We start from the raw sequence: 7,857 nt of genomic DNA, 5'->3' as shown, positions 1-7,857 counted from the left end.
TCAGTGGTGCCACGGCCTGCCTCACAAATGCAAGGTCTGAGTTTGATCCCAGGTACTAAGATCCCAGTGTGGTCTTGTTTCTGTTTGCCAGCTCACTAGTGGTCTGAGGGGACGGAGCTGAGTGGGAGACAGGAGCTGTGGGAGGACAAGGCAACACCCGGCACCCATGCCCACCCCAGCTCCGGCTGGCATCCAAGGTGAGAGGGCGGTGACCAGGTCTCCTGTTTTCTGCTGTCAGAGCTTCGTTTTTTGGTCCTCCTGCCTTGCAAGTACTTGTAACTATGAGGTCGTTTACCTTTGGGACCTGAACTGCCCATGCGATTGCTCCGGTGAGATGAGAACTCGGACTGCGGTCCAGTCTTTGGTTGCTGACTTCCCAGTGATCCGGCCTCTGCTATTACACTTCCACTTCTTGAGTCTTTGCTGGTAGCGTTTTGCCATTGCTTCTGGCTTTGTGCGGGATGGTCCTGTCGCTTCTAGTGATGCTGTTAGGTCGACGATGGGAGCTCTTCTATTTCTTGATTTTTCACAGGAGCGTCTTTGCATCTCAAAAAAGGGCTTCCGCAGTATTGACTTAGCTGCTTTATATTATTGGTGTTACATTCATGGAATTCTAGAATGTGAGCTGAGCTGAGTTCTCAGATATGCTCTGCCTAGAGCATAGGATATAGTTCTAGGGACTCAGGAACCTATGTTTTTACGGTGTCTCTGCATAATTCTGATTACTTGAATAAACTGAGCAATTTATACTATACCCCCCCACACACACCAAAGTGCCCCAAATTGGAATACAGGTATATAGCTTGAATTGTAATTTTCAGTTCTTATTTCCTTGAAGGTAGTATAAATGTTTTATCCTATTTTGTAATCTGTCCATGACTGTTTTCACCCTTCTGCCCACACACACTTAGCTGGATTGCTGTGACTATAGCAAAGGCTGAATGGCTCAAACAGCATTAAGCCCTCACAGTTCTGGAGGCCAGGGAGTTGAAGCTCGAGATGCTGGCAGGTTTGGTGTCTAGTGAGAGCCCTCTGTAGTATACAGATGACCGCCTTTGCATGCTGCCCTCACATGGTCAGGAGAGGGAGAGATGGTCTCTCATGTCTCCTCTTATGTGGGCGTTACTACTGCTCATGAGGGCCCATCCTCACAATTAATGACTTCCCAAAGACCTCACTTCCAAATGCCATCACTTGAGGGTTAGGACTTTAATTTAGATTCGGAGGGGAACACATTCAATTCACGGCTTGGACGCCACTGTGTAACATGGAGTAAATTGAGATCTGCAAGGATCTGTACACTGATAGGTGGCCAGTAGGAACAAGTAGCCTAGTTTGAAAATAAATTCCAGTGCAACCTTTTTGTTCTAGTGCAAAAAGCGAGACCTACAAATAATTGGGTGAATAGAGTCAGCCATTAGTACTAATGGATTGGTTCCAGAATTGCTTGAGTATGCTGAAATTCATGAATACCAACTCTGGTACAAAAAATGCAATACTATCTATGTATGACATATACACAACTCCTGTACATTCTAAGACATCTTTAGATGACTTATAATACCTAGTACAATGTGTTCACTATGTAAATAGTTATACAGAGTGGTTTAGAGAAAATGACAAGGTTTGTGTTTGGTTTAGATGCTGTTTTTCCATATATCTATATCTATATCTATATCTATATCTATCTATCTATCTATCTATCTATCTATCTATCTATATTTTTTTTTGTATCGGGCATCAAACTGGGGACCTTGTGCTTGTGAGGCAGGCGGCAGCACCACTGAGCTAAATCCCTGGCCCTTTCCCCAATACTTTTGATCCACACTAAGTTGGATTCATAAATGGAAAACTCAGATATGGAGGACCACCTATTTATGGTAAATTACAGTAAAGTATTTGGTGATCACTTTAGAAGAATAAATGTTTAATATTTGAAGCTCAGTGATGAGCTGTTCTTGATTATTGTCCACACCCCACTGCCCTAAAAGTGGCGAGATATATTTGTCTCAACACTCCACATTCAAAGCGAAGACCACATATAAACCTCATGCAGGTGAAATTGTAAAGGTTATGGGGTGTTCCTATGTTCAGAATGCTGCCCACCTCTTCTAAGAAGTTTTATATACTTCAGTGAAGTATATCTATTATAATATGTATTTTACAAATGGGGTATGAGAAAGATTAAAGAACTCATGCAAAGTCACAGAACAAACAAATCATAGGGCCCAACGACTTGACCCAGGGAGGGCTGCCGTGATAGCTGTCCTCTTTCTTCTATGCCATGTTTGCTCCTGTAGAAGAAAATGAGCTCCTGTCTTTAGGGGTGAAATCAGAAGGATTTTTATATGGAAGAAGCCTTACTCTTGTTATGGGTCCTGAGAGTATAACTAGGTAGGAGGTAAAAGTCACACAGAGAAAACAGTTTGGCTCCACACAAGAAAGAAGGCCTGGGTGTTCACCGAGGTTCAATGAGCAAAGCGGTAGGTCCCATCTGACGATTCCAGCAGGTACCTGGTGAGTTAGGCTAGGTGTGTGTGGGGGGGTCAGGAGCAGGTACATGGTTGGCTGAGGTGACTCCTCTTTCCAACCCGGGAAGTGAATGCTGCTACCAACAACCATCTGTAGTCAGTCATCCCTGGATCTTAACAGGGAAAAAATAAAGATGCTGTCTCATCAAAACAATTTACGACTCTCTTAAAGTAGCACGGAGTACAAAAATTTTAAAATATTTTCCTTCTTTGCATTTGCCTTTGGAATACAAAGAAGCATATTTAATAAAACTAAGAAGAATCGTAAAAACAGGCAGTGTACTTTTATCAATTTTCAATGTCAGAAAAACTTAAAGATACTGTCTGTTTATAGTATTAGCATAGGAAGCCATTGAGACCTTACAGAAAAATTCAAGTGTCATTTGGGGGCTATCATTTAAAAATGGTTTCCAGAATAGGTACTAGAGTGAGGGCCTTTTAAAAAAAGCTTTTGCCTACTGGTATCCTTTTTTTATCTTCCCTTTCATCTTTTCTTCCTTAAAAACAAACGAACAAACAAGGGAGCTTCTCTTCTTTTATCTCCCGGGTTCTTTTTTCCTCTCCATCCTGTTTTTCCTGATCTTACAGTGTCAAAGTGGCTGGGAAGGTTGGTGGGTATTTTTGTTTTTCTCATGGACCCTAGAGTGTTCCAGAGGCAGCAGGCCATATAGAAAGCTCTGAGTAGACTAAACACTCACTTAAGGCACTTGAGAGGCAACATGTTTTATTTAGAAGACTTCAATATTTGGTCTTTAAGTAAAAATTATCCTCATAGTCAAATTTTGAATTTTAGTAGAGTTCCTCTCATATTTTATAGGGTAGTGATTCTGCTTTTTAGTAGAGAAACAGAAGAAAGAGTAACATAAAGAAGTCAGTGCTTAAGGCTTTTGAAGACCTTTACCTGACTCAGTATAAAACGAGTGAAATGATTATGAAAACTATGTACTGTGCATTTATTTATTATTTACAAGGAAAGACAGCTGGGCATGGTGGTGCATACTGGTAATCCAAGGACCCCGGGAGGCTGAGGCAGGAGGACCACAAATTCAAGTCCAGATCGGGCAACTTAGTGATGTAGCAAGATTCTGTCTGAAAATAAGAAAAAAAGGTGGGATGTAGCTCAATGCAAAGCCCTTGAGTACGATCCACAGTACTGAAAGAAAAAAGGGGGAGCTTATTGTGGCTTACAGATTCAGAGGTTTCCAGTGCAGGGCATCTTGGTCCTGTTGCACCACAGTTCATCATGGTGGAAGTGTGTGGGGAAGAGGCATATTCACCTGATGGCAGCAAGGGCGTGAAAGGGCTTATTTATTTAATTGCCCCCAAATTATATATATTTATGGTGTGCAACATATTATGTATACATTGTGGAATGGCCCTCCCTTACTTCTCGTATTTACGATTTTTTATGGTGAGAACACTTCCAATCTACTCCCAGTGATTTCCAAGAATATAATACATTATAATTAGCTATATTCCTACCATACAGTTGGACTTATTCTTCTTGTCTAACTGAAATTTTGTGTCCTTTGGACAATACCTCTCTACCACTTATCCTAGTCCCTGGTAACCACTGTTCTACTGTGCACTTCTGTAAACTGAGCCTTTTAAGATTCCACAAACAGTTCACTGAAAAGAAACTTTTATGCTCATATCTGTTTGTTCTTTGTAAGAGAAAACCCTTTTTCTTGATGCTTTGTATTCGAGGAACTACCTTGCTTGTTTTTGTTGTTGTTGTTTTTTCTGGTACCAGGGATTGAACTCGGGGCCATATAAATCTTGGTTTCAAAAATAAATGAAAAGGAATGGACATCCTATGGACAAGATTTATATGTGTCTGCAGTTTAAAGACTCAGTTTAGCAAGACTTGGTTTGAAAAAGAACTGTTCTCTTGTCTTCCTGCTCTCATAACCCGATTGCCCAAGGCGGGAACTTTTGACTCTTTCAGCTGGTTCTGTTGTCTCTAGCCATCGTGTGTGCCTCTGTACCTCTGGATCATTCAGTGGTAAGCATTCTGATCACTCCTCTCCGTAAAGGTGGACCTAGAGCTCACTCTGACTCCTACTCCAGTGCTCCTTCCTTCACTGTTTGGTAAATCTTAATTTTGGTTAGATCAGCTGTCAATGTCCATGTTTTCATGTAAGCGGTATTTACTCTTGAGCCCTGGAGGATCCATGTGAGATAAGTTACTTTTCCTCTCCTGTATGCTACTTTCTTTTTCTGGGCATTAGTAATCATTGGGGTTTTTTCTTTGTTTTGTCTTTTGCATGTTTGCTATTAACTAACTCCAACTTCTCTTCATTTATGCATTCTCCTCTCAACACTTTCAACTATGCAAGGTGTTGTATCAGTTTAATCTTCTTGAAGAGATCTCCCCTGAAGCCTTCTGAGCTGCTTCAAGCTGGTTCACTTGTAGGTCTGCTGGCAGCCATTCATTCTCCTTAATTCTTTTTTTTAAGAGTAGAACAATTTGTTAAAAGAAAGATCGCTTCTGTCTGAGAGAGACAGAATGGGGACTGGAAAGTAGCTTGCCTCCATTCTCCTTACTTTATAAGAAACTTGTTTCATCTATCTGGAAGCTTATAAGATATATAGATTTATTGTGTGATTTCTTTGACGTTTTCTGTTTTTTATTTTATTTTTTTCATATTCTGGAACACCTATGTTGTTTTTTTTTTTTTGGTACCGGGGATCGAACTCGGGTCCTTGCGCTGGCGAGGCAGGTCACCGAACCGCTGAGCTACATCCCCGGCCCCACACCTATGAATTTGATGCTGGATAAAATAGACTGATTCTCTCATTTATTTATCATTTCTGTACCATTTTCTTCTTTGCCTTTTTGTTATTTTTATGATGCTTTCCTCAATTTTGTCTTTGAATCCTTCAGTTGAGTTTTTTTCTTACTTCTGTTATTTTAACATGTTCTAGCAGTTCTTTTTGCTCTTTTAAAAAAATCTTTTTCTTATGGGGGTGCTCTTTTCAGTTATATCTGAGAATATTACTGATAATTTCTTATTCCCTTGGAGTCTATTTCTTCAGGTGCTTTTATTTTCTGTTTTGGTCTTTGTGCCTTGTATTAGATACTATTTAGTTAATTGGGTAAAAATTTTTATGGGGAGCTCTGTGCATCTCCCCCACCCCCCACAACTGGGGACTAAACCCAGAGCTACTTTACCTCTGAGCTACAACTCCACCCTTTTATTTATTTATTTATTTTTCACCCTTTTATTTTTTATTTTGAGTCAGGGTCCAAGTTTCCCAGGTTTGCTTCTAACTTGGGATCCTCCTGCCTCAGCCTCCCAAGTAGCTGGAATTACAGGGATATACCACCATACCTGGTTGGTTTTATGGTTTTACTTTGTTTTTCTGCTTAATATAGGTTGGCTGAGCTGTTTCCTTCAGGATTCCTTAGTCTTTTCTTTTTCTTTCCTTTTCTTTTTGGACTAGTTTGATTCCTAGAGAATTTCTTGATTAGAGAGCATATATGCCCACGTATAAGCTGTTGAATGAAGAAGGGGGATGGACTTTTCAACAGTTAAAATGTACAGTTATTTCCACTGCTTTCAATATGATTTTCTGCCCTTAACTATGGTTGATACCCTAACAATAAATGGCTTTTAGAAATATTTCCAGTGGATAAATTCCTATTATGCTCATAGGTTGAGGAAAGGCAGTTGCCCACTGTACTACTGGAGGAGGTGGCCTGGGGTCTACGCATTCGCAGCCTCATCCTAACCACCAGCTCCAGAGACACATGCTACCATCCCTTTGCGAATCTGTCAGTCAGAGAATTTGCTATGCATCTCAAATTTTAAAAAATTAAAAAAAAAGCTTCACCTTTATCATTCTCTTTGTCCATAAAGGCGAATGCTTTAAATACCCTTCGGTTGTTACTTTAAGGTTAGGTTTTGGGGGGTGTGGAGCTGACACTTGTGTCCATCCCTCTACTCTGGTTGGAAGTTTCCAAGTGGGGGTTCCGAACAGAGTTTCTCAGGACTCCTGGGAGAGCCCGGGAGATGCACTGGGGGAGAGGTGTCGTTGTTCCCCTGGAATTAGCTGCGGAACGATCTTTATGTACATTCTCACCCTTACCAACTCCTCAGCTTTCAGCGAGTTTCAGAGACACCTGTGGTCTCCTCCGTATCTAAGTGCCATTTCTTTAGAGGCCTAAACAGTCCTTGAAAGCGAGTTCATCCCTATTCATGGGGCCGCACCGTAGTGCCGTTGTCACTTAGGTCCAAAGGAACGCGCAGTTTGCTGGAGAGAACGCTCACTCGTTGGAAATCATGGTGGAAATTAACTGATGGAATGCCGAGGAGCAAATTCAGCATACTGAACCCAAGTGTCAAGGTCACATACATGAGCCGTGAGCAGGACAGCAGGCGGCCATGCGGACCAACGCCAATCAGAAGCTGGTCCTGCCTCATAGGGGCAGAAGTACTCCGCATTGCCAGTGATTGCCGTGTGGCACCATAGGGGTGTTGGTAGCAAGTGTTCTGATTTTTCCAGAGAAGCTGGACATCTAGATTTCTGAAATACATCTCCCTGTGTCTCCTACCATAAAATAAAAATTTTAAACAGTCATGAGGGCCCAAGTAAATATTTGTATCTACATCACATTTAGTTTGTAGTTCAGCAATATATGATATTTAATTTAGTTCTGTCTTTTGCACTCTGGGAACTTGCAGCCCAGACTGACAATGCTCCCAGGTCATCCTTGCCCTGTCTGGAAGGTTTTACACTGGCTTTGTTGTCGCCGAGGGTAAACCGGGATCCTTCTTGTATAGCCTGAAGGATGGACATAGGTGGCATTTGTGAGTGTGTGTTTGGGGGTGGTTGTATATAAATGGTGTATACTTTGATGAAGAGATGAGTATTGATGTTAGTCCTCATAGTTCTATGTCTCATGATTTTCTGGAAGAGTTATAAAAAAATTTTATAGGGCGAGAGATGGTGAGGGAGGCAACAATACTGAGGAGTTTTAAAAGATTCTAGAAAGGCCATGAGTCCCATAACACTTTCTGAGGTTACGGAAATGTTCTTCATTAGCACTGTCCAATATGGTACCCACTAACACACATGGTCACTGAGTACTTGAAATGGTGGCTAATTCAACAGAGGGACTAATTTTTAATTTAACTTAATTTAAATTTAAAGCCAATGTGTGGCTAGTCGCTGCCACACTGAGCAGTGCAGGGTACACTAATACACCAAAGTGTGGCACAGCTTCCTCCACAAGTGGATGGAGCTCATTATGTGGGGATATAGAAAAACATGTCTCTCTCTCTCTCTCTCTGTCTGTCTCTCTCTCTCTCTCTCTCTCTCT

The sequence above is a fragment of the Fukomys damarensis genome, unplaced genomic scaffold (assembly GCF_012274545.1).
Source record: "Fukomys damarensis isolate Sample0158 unplaced genomic scaffold, DMR_v1.0_HiC HiC_scaffold_3, whole genome shotgun sequence".
Classification (NCBI taxonomy): Eukaryota; Metazoa; Chordata; class Mammalia; order Rodentia; family Bathyergidae; genus Fukomys; species Fukomys damarensis.
This window is presented reverse-complemented; position numbering follows the sequence as displayed.